Below are 20,848 nucleotides of genomic sequence, written 5' to 3' on the forward strand. Positions count from 1 at the left end.
GAATAGGTATTAACTCTTTTTTAAATGTTTGGTAGAATTCGCCTGTGAAGCCATCTGGTCCTGGACTTTTGTTTGTTGGGAGTGTTTTGATTACTAATCCAATCTTCCTTGCTAGTTATCAGTATGTTCAAATTTTCTATTTCTTCCTGCCTCAGTTTTGGTAGTTTATAAGTTTCTAGGAATTGATCCATTTCTTCTAGGTTGTCCAGTTTGTTGGCATATAGGTTTTCATAATATTCTCTTACACTTGTTTGTATTTCTGTGGTGTTGGTTGTTATTTCTCCTCTTTTATTTGTGATTTTGTTTATTTGAGCCCTCCCCCCTCCCCCCCTTTCAATGAGTCTGGCTAGAAGTTTATCAGTTTTGCTGATCTTTTCAAAGAACGAGCTCCTGGTTTCTTTGATCTGGTCTATTGTTTTTTTTAGTTTCTATATCATTTATTTCTGCTCTAATCTTTATTATTTCCTTCCTTCTGCTGGTTTTGGGTTTTGTTTGTTGTTCTTTTCCTAGCTCCTTTAGGTGTAAGGTTAGGTTGTTTGAGATTTTTCTTGCTTCTTGAAGTAGGCCTGTATGCTATATACTTCCCTCTTAGAACCGCTTTCACTGCATCCCAGAGGTTTGGGACCATTGTGTTTTCATTTTCATTTGTTTCCATGTACTTTTTTATTTCTGGTTGACCCATTCATTGTTCAGTAGCATGTTATTTAACCTCCATGTATTTGTGGTCTTTCCAGATTTTTTCTTGTGGTTGATCCTTAGTTTCATAGTGTTGTGGTCAGAAAAAAATGCATGGTATGACTTTGATCTTTTTCAATCTGTTGAGACTTGTTTTGTGGCCTAATACGTGATCTTTTCTGGAGAATGTTCCATGTGCGCTTGAACAGAATGTGTATTTTGCTGTTTTAGAATCAAATGCTCCGAATATCTTTTAAATCCATCTGGTCCAGTGCATCATTCAAAGCCACTGTTTCCTTGTTGGTTTTCTGTTTGGATGATCTGTCCATTGATGAAATTGGGGTGTTAAAATCCCCTACTATTATTGTATTACTATCAATTAGTTCTTTTATGTTTGTTATTAACTGTTTTATGTTGGGTGCTCCCATTTTGGGTGAATAAATATTTACAATTGTTATATTTTCTTGTTGGATTGTCACCTTTATTATTATACAGTGTCCTTCTTTGTCTCTTTTTACAGTCTTTGTTTTAAAATCTATTTTGTCTCATAGAAGTATTGCTACTCTGGCCTATCTTTTGCATGATAAATGTTTCTCCATCCCCTCAATCTACAGGTGTCTTTAGGTTTGAAATGAGTCTCTTGTAGGCAGCATACAGATAGGTCTTGTTTTTTTATCCACTTTGTCATCCTATGTGTTTTGATTGGAACATTTAGTCCATTTACATTCAAAGTAATTACTGATATATATTTATTGCTATTCTGTTACTTGTTTTTGTAGTTTTTCTCTGATCCTTTCTTCTCTTTCTTTCATGGTTTGCTGGTTTTCTTTAGTGATAAATGTTGATTCCTTTCTCTTTATTCTTTGTATATCTATTAGGAGTTTTTCGATTTGTGGTTACCATTAGGTTTGTATATAACATCTGCATATGGCAGTCTATATTAAGTTGATGGTCACTTAAGTTTGACACATTCTTTACTCCTCTCCCCCCAACATTTTAGGTATTTGTCATATTCTCACCCTTTTGTGAATCCTTGACTGATATTTTACAGAAATACGTATTTTTACTGCTTTTGTGTTTCCTTCTTCTCATACTCTCACTCATCTTTCCTTTCCACTCACAGAGTCCCCTTTCGTATTTCTTGTAGGGCTGGTTTAGTGGTCATCTGACTCCTTTAGTTTTTGTTTGTCTGAGAAACTCTTTCTCCTATTCTGAATGATAGCCTTGCTGGATGGAGTATTATTGGCTGTAGATTTTTCCCTTTCAGCACTTAGAATATATCATGCCACTTCCTTTCATGGGCACATCCTCCTCGGGTGGTCAAGAGACACAGTTTGCAGGGGTCTTCTGGGGGAGGGGCTCCACAGCACCAGGACTGAGGCGGGTCTGGCTTGGGGGGAAGGGGGGGGCGGAGGGTGCAGTGTAAGCAAGTTCGGTAGTGAGTGCCAGCACTGTGCTGGTTCCTGCAGGTGGCTCTGTTTATGATGAGGGGTGAGGGAGGGAAATTCCTTTATTCCTAGAGAAGTCCCTGCTCAGTCAGTAGAACATGCAACTCTTGATCTCAGGGTCATGAGTTCAAGCCCCATGCTGCGCATAGAGCCTACTTAAAAAAAAATAACAAAAAATAAACGAACTCTGAGATTAGTAATTAACTCTTCCTCCCATAAACCTCAGGTCCCTTTCAAACTGCTGCTTCTCCACAGGCTGTTTGCTGTGCTGTTTCTTTAAGGGCAGGGTCTCAGCTTCCTATTGCCCTCTGCATTCTCTCAGAGCCAAGCCCTACTGATTTTTAAAGTTCCAGGGTTTGAGTCCCACTTGTTGTAAGCACTCATGAAATTTGGCCCCTCTAATTTTCAAAGCCAAATGCTATGGGGATTTCTTTTCCCTTTGTAGATTTCCCAATATGCTAGTCTGTTTCTTACCTGCCTCAATGCCTGAGGTTCCCTCCCTCCAGTGATCAGACCCACAGGGTTTAGGTTACCACAAAGTCCTGGCCCTTCCTAACCTCTTCGATGTGGCTTCTTCTCTACATTTAGGTGTGGAGTTTGTTCAGCCAATCTTTGGGACCTTTTCTGTGTTGTTTGCTCTGGTGCAAGTGTTATCTAGTTGTATCCATGGGACAAGATGAATTTAAGGTCCTCCTACTCTGCCATCCTCTTTAGAAGTCCCCAGATGAGATTGTTTAAGGAGAATCTGCAAGGATGATAGACAACAGCTTATAGTTTGAATTGGACTACTGGTGTTTTAACATTATCATCATTATTCCCACACTGATTTTTAAGATGAAGAAATTGCACATAGAAATAGGCTTTTTGGAAATTCCAGTATATAGGACTACTTTCCGATACAACAACAATTGGGTTAGGCCAAAGGGAGACTGCCCTCTCTGTATGAAATTTGAGCTATCTAGTTCATAGTTTTCATCACTTTCTAATGTCTTAGATCTGAATCACATCATTCATTTTTACTTGCTTTGTTTCTAAACCATTTGAGTTTGGACTCTTGGTGCACAGCATCAGGATAGAAGAGAGCGTAGAACTTTATCCCTGAGAAGTATCAGTGTTTATGGGTTGAGTACAAGGGAAGAACCTGAAAGGACAGCATGGCTGCTGGAGAAAGGAGGAAAACCAGATGAGTATGACATCGAGGAGGTCAACGTTTTAAAAGAGAGGTTATGATCAGCAGTGCCATATGCTGCCAAGTGGACAAGCTAAATAAAGATTAGGAATGATTGGTCCATTAGATTTGGCATCATGGATGTCTTTGGTAGAAGACCTTAGCAAGAACAGTTTTTAGTTAAGTTCTGTGGAAGGTAGTGGTGGTGGTGAGAAGTCTATATCCAAGTAGGTTAAGGAATAATTAGGAAAATAAAATGAGATAATAATGATAGAACTTGCATTAAAAAATGAGGGAGGAGAGAAAGGAGTACCTATAGAGGGTGATATGGCAAGCCAGTTTTAAGTTTTGTATTTTGGGATGGGAGATACTTAAGCAATTTAAATGCTGTTGGGGAAGGATCCAGTAGAGAAAGATGATAAAAATACAGGAGGAAAAGGGGGGCTAATTGTATAAGAGAGGAAGAGACTAGAAAAAAATGAAGTTCAGAAGATATGTGAATGAATCAGCCTTAGATGGAAGGACATCTCTTCTATTATCACTGGAAGGATTAATAGATTAGATGCTCTTAGGAGTATAGATTTGCTACCAAAAGTTGATATTCCTACATAACTGAAAACCTCTATTTTCTCCATGAAATAGGTGGCCAGTTTATCCACTAAAAGCCAAAATTAGGAGAAGTTGTGTGTGTGTGTGTGTGTGTGTGTGTGTGTTGGGGAGGAGAAGTTTGAGATTGGAAGCTGTATTAGTTATTTAAGGCTGTGTAACAAATTGCCCCCAAATGTTGTGGCTTAAAACAATATTATTATTTCACGGTTTCTGTGAGTCAAGAGTGTGGATGTTACTTAGCTGGGTTTTCAGGGTGTCTCACAGGGTTCTAATCAAGAAGTCAGCTGGGGCTGCTATGATCTCAGGGGTTGGCTGGGGGAAGATCTGCTTCCAAGGTCACTTGGGGCAGATGGTTGTTGACAGAATTAGTTCCTCCTGGGCTATTAGACTGAAGACTTCAGTTTTCTTTGCAAGGCCTCCCTCCATGTGGGGCTCACCATAGGTTACTGACAGATTCCATCAGAGAGAGCAAGAGAAAGTGAGCAAGACAGAAGCCAAAGTCATTTTGTAACCTAATCTCAGAAGTGACATTCCACAACTGTTGCTGTCTCTTGTTTGTTAGAAGCAAGTCACCAGGTGTAGCCCACAGCCAGAAGAAAGTACATGCTGGGAGGAATGATCACTGGGAGCAATCTTAGAAGCTGCCTATCACAGAACAAAATGGAAAAGATTTGAAATGGATCTTGGACATAGTAACATCAGAGTAGCATCGACAGGATTAATAGAAGTTGGTGACCAGGGGCACCTGGGTGGCTCAGTCCACTGAGTGTCTGACTCTTGATTTGGGCTCAGGTCTGATCTCTGGGTCATAAGATCCAGCCCTGTGTTGGGCTCCGTGCTCAGTGGAGCTCTCTCTCCTTCTCCCTCTGCTCCTCCCCTGGCTCATGCACTCATGTGCTCTCCCTCCCTCCCTCTATCTCTCTTTCTCTCTCCCTCATAAATAAATCTTAAAAAAAAAAAAAAAAAAGTTGGTGACCAGAACTCAGCACTGCAATTTAGGATCTGTTTCTGATCTAACCATTATTGTTGTGGTTGCCATTGGTTTTTCTTGAAAGATTTGTACATAGGGCTTAAGAAAGAACCCTATTGGGGCGCCTGGGTGGCTCAGTTGTTAAGCGTCTGCCTTTGGCTCAGGTCCTGATCCCAGGGTCCTGGGATTGAGCCCCGCATCGGCTCCCTGTTCAGCATGGAGACTGCTTCTCCCTCTTCTGCTGCTGCTCCCCCTGCTTGTGCTCTCTCACTCTCTCCGTCAAATAAATAAATCTTAAAAAAAAAAAAAAAGAGGGGCGCCTGGGTGGCTCAGTTGGTTAAGCAACTGCCTTCGGCTCGGGTCATGATCCCGGAGTCCTGGGATCGAGTCCCACATCGGGCTCCTGGCTCAGCGGGGAGCCTGCTTCTCCCTCTGACCCTCTCCCTTCTCATGCTGTTTCTCTCTCCCTCCCTCTCTAATAAATAAATAAAATCTTTAAAAAAAAAAAAAAGAACCCTATTTGTGCATAGGGTTCACATACTACTGAAATGGTCTATTAATATGTCTCTCTCTCCCTGAGATTGGAATTTTCTTGAGGATTGATAATATGCCTTACCTGTGGTCTCTCAGAAATCAACAGGGCATGGCCACTTTCATTTTTAGAGGTTCCTGGTATGTTAAAAAAATCAAGAAATCCCAAAACAAGTTTCTAAAAATTTAAAATTTCTAAAATTTAAAATATTTAATAAATTTCTGCTTTTTCACAAATTAAAATAGAATGCAATAGTTATGCTTTTCAAAAGATAAATGACAGGACTTTTTGTAAAGAATATATTAAGGGACACCTGGGTGGCTCAGTTGGTTAAGTGTTTCTCTCTTGATTTTGGCTCAGGTCATGATCTCAGGGTTGTGAGATCGAGCCCCGCATTAGGCTCTGCATTGGGCATGGAGCCTGCTTAAGATTCTCTCTCTCCCTCTCCTTCTGCCCCTCTTCCCACCTCTCTCCCTCTCAAAGAAAAAAAAAAAGGGACGCCTGGGTGGCTCAGTTAGTTAAATGTCTGCCTTCGGCTCAGGTCGTGATCCCAGGGTCCTGGGATTGAGTCCGGCATCGGGCTCCCTGCTCAATGGGGGGAGCCTGCTTCTTCCTCTGCCTCTTACCCCTGCTTGTGCTCTCTCTCTGACAAATAAAAAAAATCTTTAAAAAAAAACCCCAAAAAATTAAAAATGAAAAGAAAAAAAGAAGATATTAATTTATAGTGCAAGAAGGGACAAAAATGTAAAGTTGTAGAATTACCATCTTCCCTTCCTGTCACTGCAGCTCTATGGGTGAGACCTCTCAGGTATAGGAAGCTTTGCTTCAGAAGGGCCTCCCGCCTCCTCTGGCACCAATTCTAGAGCCTAGGACAGTAGTTGGTTCAGAGCAGTCAACAAATGTATGTTGACATTTGTTTTTAAACTAAACTCTTTTGAGAATGATTCACTTGGCTTCTGAAAGTCAAGGTACCAGAATATGAGTTTTGTATTATGACTCTTAAAGTTCCATTCTACACATAATTTTGAGACTTTGCAGTGCTTTCACTAAACTGCCAGTGCATGACTCTCCCTCAGGCTTTCCTAGCATGATTAAAAATTCTCATATGGAAAAATCTAAGCTGAATTCAAGGAATGTGCATATAACGAGGAAGGGAGTGGGGAACAAATAAACGGGAAATCCATGCCTCAGCTTTTGACTCCGTGAACCCATTTTATTAGGGATAAACCCAAGGGATGACCCAATCAGAGAATTATAAAGCCATCTTAGGTGCATGCTAAAGCAGGTGAAAACTCTGGAACATCCTAGATCCATCTTAGCCATCTCAGGCTCCCCTAGACTGGGAAGACCCAGACCAAGTCTTTGGGATAGTGGGAATTCCCTGGAACTCAGCTTCTATCCTCTTCTTATTCCACACACTTGAGGTAGGTGATCTCACTCTTGGTCTTTCTTTTTTTTTTTTTTTCAAGGTTTATTATTGATAGCAAAGTAATAGTACAAAGCTCCAGAGGAGGGAGGGGACCCGAAAGGGTTGCCCTCTTGGTCTTTCTTAATACACAATCCACACCTGTATCTCCAGCTTAGGCATTGATATTCAGCTCCAGGCTGGTGTCTCTGTTGGGATGCTCCTAGGGTACCTCAAAACCACATCTGTACATTGGTTTTATTCCCTTCACTGAAATTATAATCTTGGTTATTGATACCTACATCTACCCATTAGTAGAACAACTCATAAACCTGAAGCACTTTTTCCCCCACTTTTCTCTCTCACACACACACACAAATCTAACTGATATATTACCAAGTCCTGTTGATTTTTTTTTAAAAAGATTTTCTTTTTAATCTCTACATCCAACGTGGGGCTCGAACCTACAACCCCAAGAGCAAGAGTCATATGCTGTACTGACTGAGCCAGCCAAGTGCCCCCCAAGTCCTGTTGATTTTAAAGTCTAATAACTTTCAGACAACTGACTAACAGTATTTCTGGAAAGATGTTTGGCCATTTTTATAAAGAAAGTTTGACAGTTCATATCCTTTCACAAGTTGTATAGTATTATGTAGGTCAGGGGTACAATGAAATCTCCAATTTTTAAATTACATAGATGTGTGAGTATAGGAATAACAAAAGTGAGCAAAAAGAAAATGCAACAAAATATCAACTCTGGCTGTCTTTTGATGGTGGAGTGAGAGAATATTTTTCTTTTCTTCCTTACAAGGTTCAGTATTTTCTAAATGTTTTACACTAAGCATGTGTTATCATTAAATGTGAGCTCCATGGAGACATACATTTTTTTGTTTACTTATGTATTTGAAGTTCCCAGAACAGTGTCTTAAGTATAGTAAGTGCTTAATAAATACTTGTTTGTTGAATGAATGAATCTTTATCATGTAAAAAATCATATGAAAAGGATTAAATTATTAAAATTCCATTTCTTCCTCTTCCTGGGTTTATCTTATTTTAATATATTATTCATCCTTTCCTTTAGATCACCTGTGGCTGAAATGGTCATCAGTGGCCATGCCTTCAGAAGTTGTTTCTGGCTCTTGATTTTTTTCCCCCCGACATTACAAAGATTTGCCCTCTACTCTTTCCTTTTACCTTCTCCAGCAGACACTGTTAGGCAGACTGGTCCAAAATGAATTTTCAGAGAAGTGACATCAGCATCATGGTGGAATAAGATTTTCCCACATTTTTGTCTGCCCCCTCAACGACGTTAATTTAACAGCCATCCACAGGCAAAAGTGCCTTGTGGGAGCTGTGGGATGCAGCACCATACGCTAAGGGACCCAGGAGAAGTCTTGCTCACCTTTGTGTCACGTAATAGGCATATATATTCCTGCGTCCTGACTGTGGACCCTGCAATGGTCCATGAGCCAGCCTCTCAGCTGTGGTCCTGGAGCCCCTGGAAAACACTGTCTTAGATAATCCCCAACAGACAAAAAGAGCCTTTGTGGAAGTCCAGGTTTCTGAAGAAGTTCTAGCACAACGTTGGAGGAAAACAAACAAATTTGGATGCACTAGAGAGAGCAAGAAAACAGCTTGACTTTACCTTCACCATCCCTCCCCTAGGAGAGCACAGCTTGGGGCCCAGATCTTGGCATGTGATTTCTCTGGAGTGGGAGTGGGGAGCGAGAGTGACGTAGTTAGCACTCCCCAGCTGTGCAGGATGCCAACAAGGAGGCTCTCTCCCTACTGGGGAGCAAGAACAAGCTTTGGCAGATGGCTAATGAGCATACACAGAAAGCCAGCTCGAATCTGCAAGCCAGAAACCATAAACTTGAGCTTTAGTGCCACCTTTTGGGAAAACAAAGGAGAAGCCGTCAGGGCTAGGCCAGGTTCACTGCAGGATCCAGAGAAAGCATACAAACTTAGGACTTCTGCCACAAGAGGGAGCAAGAAGCATGAAGCAGGTGTACCCTTAGAAGTTTGAGAGAGCTTCAGAATCTCTAGCAGAGCTAACAAGGCATTTCTCTCCCAAGAGCAGCTAGTAAAGACTGGAGAAAAGTGACTCATTTCAGATGAGAAGATAGCAATGCAAAACTGTAAAGAACATGAAAAATCAAGAAAACATGATACCACCAAAGGAGTACAATAATCTTTCAGTAACTAACCCCATAGAGAGATCTGTGATTTACCTGATTAAGAATTCAAAACAGCTATTTCAAGGAAGCTCAGTGAGCTACAAGAAAACACAGAAAGATAATTCAAGGAAATCAGAAAAACAATGTGTGACCAAATGAGAAGTGTAATAAAGAGAGAGAAAACATAAAACAGGACCAAACAGAAATTCTTGAGATAAAGAATGCAGTGAATAAAATGAAAAAGGCAACAGAGAGCACCAACAGCAGAATGAATCAAGCAGGAAAAAAGAAAGGAGAATTTCAGAGGAGGACAAAGGCAGAAGAATAAAAGTGTGAAGAAAGCTTTCTCTTGATAGAAGAGAAGCAATCTGCAAATTATTGGAGAACCAGAGGGGCCAGAAAGTTTATTTAAAGAAATAGTGGCTGAGAACTCCCAAATCTGGTGGAGGGATCTGTCAATCCAAGTTCAGGAAGCTCATAGGACCCCAAACAAATTCAACCTAAAAAGATGTTCTCCAAGATGCATTAGAATAAAGGTGTCAAAAATCAAAGAGAGAGAATCTTAAAAGCAGTAAGAGAAAAAGAAACCTCACTTACAAGAGAACCCACATAGACTATCAGCAGAACCATTATAGGTTAGGAGAGAGCGGGATGATATGTTCAAAGTTCTGAAAGAAAAAGCTGCCAATCAAGAATACTCCATCTGGTAAAGTTATCCTTCAGAAATGAGAGATAAAGGTATTCCCAGATAAGCAAAAGCTGAGAGAGAGCATCGCCACTTGACCTGCCTTGCCAGAAATGCTGAAAGGAGTTCTTCAAGCTCAAATGAAAGGGCACTAATGAGTAGCATGAAAACATATGAAAATACACACACACATACATGGTCAAATTCAGAATACTCTAATATGATGGTGTGCTAATCTCTTAACTCTAGTATAAAGGTTGAACATATTAAAAATAACAATAGCTACAATACAGGCATGCCTCAGAGATGTTGCAGGTTCAGGTCCAGACCAAGGCAATAAAGCAAATATTACAAGAAAGTGAGTCAAATGAATTTTTTGGTTTCCCAGTGCATATAAAGGTTATGTCTATACTGTAGTCTATTAAGTGTGCAATAGCATTGTATCTAAAAAAAATGTACATAGGGCGCCTGGGTGGCTCAGTTGGTTAGGCGACTGCCTTCGGCTCAGGTCATGATCCTGGAGTCCTGGAATCGAATCCCGCATCAGGCTCCCTGCTCAGCAGGGAGTCTGCTTCTCCCTCTGACCCTCCCCCCTCTCATGCTCTCTCTATCTCATTCTCTCTCTCACATTAAAAAAAAGAAAAAATCTTTAAAAAAACTAATGATGTACGGTGATTAACATAACATAATAAAAGAAAAGAAAATTAAAATAAAAAAATAAAAAATGTACATAACTTAAAAATATTGCTAAAAATGCTGACCATTATCTGAGCTTTTAGCAAGATCATAGATCACCATAAAAATATAATAATAATGAGAAAGCTTGAGATACTGTGAAGATCACCAAAATATGACACAGAGATGTGAAGTGGGCAAAGGCTGTTGGAAAAATGGCACCAATAGACTTGCTCAAGGTAGGGTTGCCACAAATCTTCAATTTGTAGAAAACACAGTATCTGTGAAGCACAATAAAGTGGAGTGCAACAAAATGAGGTATGGCTGTAATCTGTTAATGAATACACTGCATAAAAGGAGGTCAATTGTGACATCAAAAACATAAAATGGGGAGTAAATGGGTAGAGTTTCTGTATGTGAATAAAACTTGTTATCAGCATAAAATGTGGTCATAGGTAAAAGATATTTACAAAAGCCTCATGGTAACCAGAAAGCAAAAATCTATAGTAGATTCGCAAAAGATAAAGAGAAGGGAGTCAAAGCATACCACTACAGAAAATCATCAATTCACAGAGGAAGGCAGTAAGAGAGAAAGATGGGAACAAGGGAAGTATAAAAAAGCCAGAAAACAGTTAAGATTGCATTAGTAAGTCCTTACCTATCAATAATTACTCATGTAAATGAATTAAATTCTCCAATCAAAAGGTATAGAGAGGTTGGATAGATTAAAAAAACAAGGCCCAACTATATGCTACCTACCAGAGACTCACATCAGCTTTAAAGACACACATAAGCTCAAAGTGAAGGATGGAAAAAGATATTCTGTGCAAGTGGAAATCAAAAGAGAGAAGGACTAGCTATACTTACATCAGACAAAATAGATTTTAAGCTAAATGGTAACGAGACAAAGAGGGGCAGTATATAATCATAAAGGGATCAATTCATCATGAAGATATAACAATTATATATATCATATCAAACATCAAACACCTAAATATATTAATCAAATACTAACAGATCTGAAGATAGAAACAGACAACAATTCAGTGATAGTAGGGGACTTTAATACTCCACTTTCAACAATGGACAGATCATCCAGACAGAAAATGACTAAGGAAACATTAGACTTGAACTATATTTTAGACCAAATGAACCTTATAGAGATATATAGAACATTCTATCCAACACATTCTTCTCAAGCACATGTGGCATGTTTTTCAGGATAGATCATATGATACATCACAAAACAAGTCTTAGCAAATTTAAGAAGATTGAAATCATACTAAATATCTTTCCCAACCACAATGGTATGAAACTGGGCGCCTGGGTGGCTCAGTCGTTAAGCATCTGCCTTCGGCTCAGGTCATGATCCCGGGGTCCTGGGATTGAGTCCCACATCGGGCTCCCTGCTTTGCAGGAAGCCTGCTTCTCCCTCTCCCACTCCCCCTGCTTGTGTTCCTGCTCTCGCTCTCTCTCTCTGTCAAATAAATAAAATCTTTAAAAAAAAAAAACAAAAACAATGGTATGAAACTAGAAATCAATAACAGGATGAAAGCTGGAAAATTAACAAATATGTGGAAATTAAACATTACACAACTGAACAACCAATGGATCAAAGAAAAAACGGAAATTTAAAAAAAATTAAAATTCAAAGGGAAATTTAAAAAAATTCTTGAAACAAAGAAAAATGAAACACAGCATATCAAAACTTGTAGGGTGCAGCAAAAACAGTTTATAGTGAAAAATGCCTATGTTAAGGCGTTCACACCTTAAGGAACTAGAAGAAGAACAAACTAGGCTCACGCTAGGCAAAGGAAGGAAATAACAAAGAGCAGAAGGAATGAAATAGAGACCAGGAAAATAACAAACAGGATCAATGAAATTGAGAGCTGATTTTATTTTATTTTTATTTTATTTTATTATCATTATTATTGTTGATGTAGTGTTCCATGATTGTTTGAGTATAACACCCAGTGCTCCATGCAATACGTGCCCTCCTTAATACCTGTCACTGGGCTAAGCCATCCCTCCACCCCCCTTCCCTTTAAAACCCTCAGTTTGTTTCTCAGAGTCCACAGTCTCTAGTAGTTTGTCTCCCCCTCCGATTTCCCCTCTTCAGTTTTCCCTTCCTACTATCTTTTTTTTTTTTAACATATAATGTATTATTTGTTTCAGAGGTACAGGTCTGTGATTCATCAGTCTTGCGCAATTCACAAACCATAAGAGACTCTTAATCTCAGGAAACAAACAGGATTGCTAGAGTGGTGGGGGGTGGCGGGGGCTGGGTGATGGACAGTGGGGAGGGTGTATGCTGAGTGCTGTGAATTGTGTAAGACTGAGAGCTGATTTTATTTTTAAAAATATGAAACTACCAAAGACCCCAAATAACCAAAGCAATCCTGAGGAAAAAAAAAAAAAAAGTTAGAGGTATCACACTTCCTGGTTCCAAACTATACTACAAAGATAAAGTAACCAAAACATTATGGCACTGGCACAAAAATGGACCAGTGGAACAGAACTGAGAGCCCAGAAATAAACTCAAGCATATACAGCCAACTACTATTTGACAAAGCTGTCAAGAATTCTTAATGGGGAAAGGATAGTCTCTTTCATAAATGGTGTTGGGGAAACTAGATAACCACATTCAGAAGAATGGAATTGGATCTCCCTCTTAAGCCACTCACAAAAATTAACTCAAAGTGGATGAAAGACTAAACAAAAGACCTGAAACCTTAAAACTCCTGGAAAAGATAGGAAAAGATATAGGGGAAAAGCTCCTTAACATTGGTCTTGCCAGTGATTTTTTTGGATACGACACCAAAAGGACAAGTAACAAAAGCAAAAACTAACAAGTAGGACTATATAAAATATAGTTTCCTTCTGCATAGCAAAGGAAACAACAAAATGAAAGGTAACCTACAGAATATAAGAGAATATTCACAAATTATACGTCTTATACACACACTATGTCTTCTTTATCCACTCATCTGTTGATGGACACTTCGGTTGTTTCTATTTCCTTTGTTTATACACCCAGAAGTGAGATTGATAATATCCAAATACATAAAGAACTCATACAACACAGTAAAAAAAAAAATCCCTTTAAAAAATGGTCAGAGGAACCGAATAGATATTTTTCTAAAGAAGACATACAAATGGCCAATAGGTACATGAAAAGATACTCCACTACTAATCATCAGGGAAATGCAAACCAAAACCACAATGAGATATCACCTCACACCTGTTAGAATTGCTATCATCAAACAACAAGAGGTTAAGTGTTGGTGAGGATTTGGATGTGCACTCTTGGTGGGAATATAAATTGGTACAGCCACAACAGAAAACGGGATGGAGATTCCTCAAAAAATTAAACCTAGAACTATCATATTTTATCAATCTCACTTCTGAGTATATAACCAAAGGACATGAAATCAGGACCTCAAAGAGATATCTGCACTCCCATGTTCAATGCAGCATTATTCACAATAGCCAACATATAGAAATAACCGAAGTGTCCATCAACAGATGAGTGGATAAAGAAGATAGGGTGTGTGTATTATGTATGACTACTATTCAGTCATGAAAGAGAAGGAAATCCTGCCATTTGTAACAACACGGATGGAACTTGAGGGAATTATATTAGATGAAATAAGTCAGGGGGAGAAAGATAAATAGTGTATGCTCATACATGTAGAATCTAAAAAAGAAACAGAGTAGAATGATGTTTGCCAGGGCTGGGGGGCCTGGGAGAAATACAGAGATGTCAGTCAAAAGGCACAAACTTCCAGTTAGAAACAAAAAAGTTCTGGGGATCTAATGTACAGCATGGTGACTATAGTTAAAAATACTGTATTGTATACTGAAAGTTGCCAAGAGAGTAAATTTTAAAAGTTCTCACCACAAAAAAGAAATGGTAATTATATGAGGTAATGGGAGTGTTAACTAAAGCTATGGTAGTAATCATTTTGCAATAAATAAATCAAATCAGTACCTTGTACACCTAAAACTCACGCAATGTTATGTATCAATTACAGCTCAATAAAGCTGGAAAAAAACAAGAACAAAAGGAGTTTTCAAATTTCACTTTTTGGGGGAAGGCAGCATCGCCTCCTAGTGGCTGTATCTAGAATGGCAACGTTGATCAATCCTCCGGACGGTGTGCCGCATTAGGCCCCTTCAAGTTCCAGGATCGCCTATGAAACCGCAAGGTCCTGCGGAAGCCCGGCGTGCCGCTGCCCCCTAGTGGTGAGTGAGCAAGCACAGGCCTCACAGCTTTTCTCCCAGCCTGAGGGGGTCCAAAACTTCCAGCAGGAGGTTATCAAACGCTGAAATTGGCTGGGCTATTGAAACCAGCCACAGTCCATCGACCTCCCTTCAAGCCTCCGGAAATAATGGAGGAGGCAGGAAGAATCATCAGGCCCTGCACTGGGAGGGCGGGCTGAGATGTGGTCCCTCAGCTGAGGTGCAGGATTTGAGCACTTTCCTAGTCAATGCCATTCCCCCGCTTGTGGATGCACAATGAACACGACGGGAAGAGAGGACAGAGTGGATCTTTCCCCAGCGACCCAGGGCCAAATTGTCTTTTTTTTTTTTTTTTTAATTTATGCATTTGAGAGAGAGAGGGAGAGCACAAGCGGGGTGAGGGGCAGAGAGAGAAGCAGATTGCCAGCTGAGCAGGGAGCCCCAATCGGGGCTCAATCCCAGGACTCCGGGATCATGATCTGAGCCGAAAGCAGACGCTTAACTGACTAAGCCACCCAGGTGCCTCCCCCCTTTTTAAAATGAATTTAGGTGACCCTTGGTTTGCAGGGGGGACGGGTGTCTCTAGTGGACAAAAGGTGACATGTCCATCACAGTTTAATTCGTCTCTCAATTCTACAGGTGTTTTTGTTGTTTTAGTTTTGGGTGTTTTGTTTTCTGTTTTTTGCCTCCCAACCCAAGGTTTTGAAAGAGGATTTCCTCTACCCCATTTTGACCTCAGTCTGTACTTTCTAATTGATTAAGTTCTTCTTTCCAGCTTATCTCTTAACTCAGGCAAAAGACTCTGTGGGCAAAGCATCCTGTGATGGGAACAGGTTACCCCCTTCCCCAAGCAATAAGGACTGCCCTGAGCCAGCAGGACCCTAGGTGATTGACCCCAAGACAATGATCGGCCTGACCTTTACTGCCTGCCGACCTTTGTCTCACATTTTCTTTATATAAACCTAGAAATATTTTCAGCACTTTGGACAGTCTTTGTGATATTATCAATGTCCACAGTCTTCCCAGCGTTGGCCTCACTGAAATAACATTCCTTTCTTGTTTACCACTGCTGGTCTCTCTGCCTTGGATTTTGTCAGCGGAGAGTGGCCACACCTCGTCTGGGACCCCCAGAGCCAGGTACTCTTCCATCCCTGTGCCCTGGTCAGTTTCCTTCTCTCTCTTTCCTTTCTTTCACCTTATTTTTCTCCCTGGATTCACCTGCTCTGATAGCTCTAAGCCTCTGTGCCATCATCTTTTCCAAGTCTAGAACCAAGACTCATGCAGCCTTAAAGGATTGTGGCATAAATACAGGTGTATTTAAAATGAGCCCATATTCTCCCTTGTTCTCTTCATTCCTCTCTGCCTCTCACAGATACACCTGAGTCCGTTGTCATGGAAATGGATAGATTCAGTATTGTAAATGGAGAGGGATGACCAATAGACCAATGGAACACAATACTGAGCCTAAAAACAACGCTGCACGATATGGAAGCCACAGTGTCTCAGAGACTATAAACACCACTATTTGTGAGACATATCCTGATTCTCAGTATGCCCAGTCTTCATGGCATTCCCAGTCTCTCCCAGCCCAGTGGACTTCACACCCTATTGTTCTCCATGAATGGATGTTCTTTTCATAACACTTGGGCCCAGAACCTTGCCCAGTGGGCAGGTAGCCTGTAAGACAGCCCCCAGTGATCTAGTATTCACGTCTCTCTTGTAATCTGTTGAGTGTGGGCTGGACCTGATGACTTCCTTCCAAATAAAGCTGGGTGTACTCAAAAGCTGAGTCAGGCTTTCCTGAAGCTGAGAGCTGGAGGTTGTCCGATAACTAGGCTCCCCATAGCTGGGCATCAAGTCCTTTTATTCAACGGGGAACTGAACAGTTAGTACCAAACAAACCAAATATACCAAAAAACCAAGTGTTCATACTGATACTTAAAACTAACAAAACCTTTAATAATCAGCATTGGATGTTGCTAGGGCATACCTTTTCTCTGCAAACCGATAAAGGGCAAGAATTAAACATTTATTCAGTCATTGCCATATGAATTGCACTGTAGTCTAAGAAAATAATTACTGAAAGTACATATTTATAGTAGACATCCAATAATAAATGAAGATGAATGGTAGGATGAAGTAATCATCATTTTGCAACCCCCATGATATAATGAATCCAGGTAATAATCATTAACAAATGCTAATGCCATTAATTAACACATTAATGGGAGCATCTGTAAGAGGGATCAAACCTATATCACCTAAATCCAGTTACAATTCTTTTTTTTTTTTTTTTTTAAAGACACATTTATTCAGCGTCATGATCAGACTATTACATTTAGCAATCAACAGCATGGGTGCAAAAAAAAAAAAATCTACATTAAAACCCTTTGTTGGAATGCTTTACACTTTCCACAGAACAGAAACTAAAATAACCTGTTATACAATTAGTCACAAATACAGTCCTCGAGTTTTTTGCCCATACACATGAGTATTGTCTAAAACATGTCTTCTTTGTAGCAGCGAGGCCCTGCCACCACTGTGCTTGGCTGAGTTCACAAATCTGCTGTAACCTGTAGCTTCCCTGTCACTTCTCTGGCTCTCCTCTCCTGCTAAGCTTTGTTTCCTGGCAGTAATTAAAACCTTCTGCCACTGCCATAGCTACTGCTGCTGCTGGAACCACCACAGCCACCTTGGTTTCGTGGTTTGGCAAAGTATTGGCCTCCACCACCATAGGGGCCAGAGCTTCTGCCTCCAAAATTTCCTCCTTTCATGGGTCCAAAATTTGAGGATTGATTGTTGTAATTGCCAAAATCATTATAGCTTCCGCCACCTCCAAAGTTGCTTCCATCATTACCAAATCCGTTATAGCCATCCCCACTGCCACCATATCCACCACCACCTCGACTGCCACCAAAGCCACCTCGACCACTGAAGTTCCCTCCACGACCAAAGTTGTCATTCCCACCAAAACCACCTCCACGACCACCACCAAAGTTTCCAGAACCACTTCGACCTCTTTGGCTGGATGAGGCACTAGCCATCTCTTGCTTAGATAGGGCTTTCCTTACTTCACAGTTGTGGCCATTCACAGTATGGGATTTTTGAAGGACAATCTTGTCTACAGAGTCATGGTCATCAAATGTTACAAAAGCAAAACCTCTCTTTTTGCCACTGCCCCGGTCGGTCATGATCTCGATCACTTCAATCTTCCCATACTGTTCAAAATAATCTCTTAGATGATGTTCTTCAGTGTCTTCTTTAATGCCACCAACAAAAATCTTTTTCACAGTTAAGTGGGCACCAGGTCTTTGAGAATCTTCTCTTGAGACAGCCCTCTTTGGTTCCACAACTCTCCCATCCACCTTGTGTGGCCTTGCGTTCATGGCTGCATCCACCTCCTCCACAGTGGCATACGTGACAAAGCCAAAGCCTCTGGAGCGCTTGGTGTTTGGATCTCTCATTACCACACAGTCCGTAAGCGTTCCTCATTGCTCAAAATGGCTCCTCAAACTCTCATCGGTTGTTTCAAAGCTCAAACCTCCGATGAAGAGCTTCCGCAGCTGTTCAGGCTCTTTGGGAGACTCTGACTTAGACATGACGGCGGTGGGAGGGGAGACTTTAACGATGCTTACTCGGCGGCGTCCACGGGCAGAAAGGACTCCAGTTACAATTCTTAATCTCACTATATTATGTGCTTTTTAATTGACAGGGAGACACAGCATCACTTATGAAGTATTTTTGTCTATAAAATCCAAACTAAATCTAACAAACATCAAGATCTTATGTTCACAAAGCTATGAGTAATAAAACAAACAGCACACAGGAAGCGATCAGTCAAACCCAATGACTGCAAGAAAAAGGGCCTTGGTAAATTGCTACAAATAAAAAAACTATGAGGCAAATCAACCATATGTAATGTGTGGATCTTCTCTGAATCCTGGTTTAAAGAAATCAACTGGCGGCTCCTGGTGGCCTCACCCTTTTAACAACCCAGGCAGGGCTCTTCTATTTGCGTATCTTATTCCAATCTTCAACTCAGCTGTGAGAATCCAAAATTGCTCCCATGAACCTTTCAACTAGCTAGAGCTTTCAATCATCTGCCATCTTTACTATTGTTCAATTTTCCTATTTTGTTATTTCTCATTTATTACTTCTGCTGTAGTCTATTTTTCCCCCTGCAGTTAAGCAAACAATAAAAATCTGGCTTTGAAGGGAGGTATCATGTTTAGAATATTTCTTTCTGGTCATTAAATCATCTCTGGCAATGCTCACAATATTGGCTGTGTTCTGAATGGTCTCTTGACTGTGTCTTTCCTCTCTCCCTAGGATGTAAGGTCTGAAAGCTATAGGCAGTTTTTTTTTTAAAGATTTTATTTATCTATTTGACAGAGAGAGACACAGCGAGAGAGGGAACACAAGCAGGGGGAGTGGGAGAGGGAGAAGCAGGCTTCCCACAGAGCGGGGAGCCCGATGTGGGGCTCGATGTGGGGCTCGATGTGGGGCTCGATGTGGGGCTCGATCCCAGGACCCCGAGATCATGACCTGAGCCAAAGGCAGACGCTCAATGACTGAGCCACCCAGGCGCCCCTATAGGCAGTTTCTTCATCTTTGTGTTGTGTGGGCTGCCGGTACAGCACCTGGAACATGGGAAGATATCAAAATGTGCTTCCTAAGTATTGGGGATAACTAGATGAATATCTAGCTGAGGAAATTCATAAGGTATCCATGGATGCTTTTGTCAATAGGTTGTTTGACATAGACGAAGACAGATGTATTACTATGCAAGACACCATAGATAATGATATACTAAGGGGGAAAAAATTCATTTAGAGAAAGGAAACTCCCACAAAGGGCAGTATTTAACATTTGTTCTCATTAAGATTATAATTCTACCCATGAGAATATTGAGAATGATAAATCACAATAATAATGCAGCAAATTAAATTCATGAATGCTACCTTGTAATGAGAGGTGATTTGCTCCCCATTTCAGAGATGACAAAGGGAGACCCAGAGAGGTGAGATTATCTGCTGAGGGTCACTCATCTAGAAAGGGGTGGAACTTCCCCTTCACCCAAGCAGTCCCTTTCTGGAGCTTCTGGGGGGGTAACACTGGTCCAAATACAGTCTGAAGTCTTTTGGGTTGAGCAATTATCAGGAGAATGCAACACTGGGAAAGTCAAAGTCCATTTTAAGAATTGGGTCACCACCCTTGTAACCTCTTTCACATCACAAATGATCTTTTGTCACTCCTCCCATTCATTGTTCTGCTTGGAGACCTGGGTTTCTGTTTCCGGTCCAACACTGCAACCCAGTGTCCCCAGTTTTCTTCTCTGAGGTGCGTTAGTACCTTTTATTTTCAATTCAATCTACCATAAAAGAGAATTTGACCTTGGATAATTTCACCCAAGATGATTGGTTTTTATTTGAGTATCATCAGGTCTTCTGATCGGGTGTGAGCGGGACGCGGCGCGATCTTGCAGCCCTTTTCCCGGCTATCAGCAGGGGGCCTGGGATTCCGCAGCCGGGGCTCCAGGGCCCCAGGTGCCCCCAGCCCCGGCTCCGCAGCCTCTGAGTCCTGGCCTCTCCCCTTCTCTCCCGCCCTGGGCGGTCTCTCTTGGGACCGCCAAGACGTCAACTGGGAAATGCTTTCCAGTCGCTGCGGGCTTCTGCGCTGGCGCGACTCGAGCATCCGAGAAACCGACACCTGTAGAGCGCGGAAGACCTGCCGCCGGGCGGAGAGCCCGCTGCCGGGACCGGCCGGCCGGCCCCCACCAGGGAACCCACGGGGAACCAGAGGCGCCCCCAGGCCGGCCGGACGCCACTGAGGAGCCGCGCCGCCCGCCCCGCAGCCTCCGGGGGGCGCGGTCGCCTCCCTCCAGGGCCCACGAGAGGAGCCCGAGGCCACTGACGGCGGGGACTCTTCGGACGGTCGCCCCGTTCCTGCCCCCGGGAGCCACCACCGCACGTCCCAAGGCACTGGATCCGAAGCGCTGTGGCCCAGACGACCCTGGCCACCGAGGAGCCCTGAGATTCGCCGAGGCCCTTCTGGGCACACCAGCCTCCGCAAACAAAAGATGTTACAGTAACACCTCTGCGTTTGCACGATATCCACGCAAGCAGTTTTGTCTTCAGAGTCCTTAGATAATTTTCATTCCGCTACTCGGGCCAAGAACAATGCCAAAGTCCTTTATGTCTCCCCTGTGTCCCTGGTTTGTCTGCTGGGGAAGGACGGGGTGCAGGGGTGCAGGGGACGCTGC

At 41.7% G+C, this 20,848-nt stretch overlaps 1 pseudogene; it reads right to left on the minus strand.

Annotated features, from left to right (window-relative positions):
- Positions 1-16,914: 16,914 nt before the first annotated feature.
- Positions 16,915-18,242, minus strand: LOC123860085 (heterogeneous nuclear ribonucleoprotein A1-like; annotated as a pseudogene).
- Positions 18,243-20,848: the final 2,606 nt, after the last annotated feature.

Source organism: Mirounga angustirostris, unplaced genomic scaffold (genome assembly GCF_029215605.1).
Source record: "Mirounga angustirostris isolate CCGP_5_RB_7025 unplaced genomic scaffold, mMirAng1.0.hap1 SCAF_7, whole genome shotgun sequence".
Taxonomy (NCBI): Eukaryota; Metazoa; Chordata; class Mammalia; order Carnivora; family Phocidae; genus Mirounga; species Mirounga angustirostris.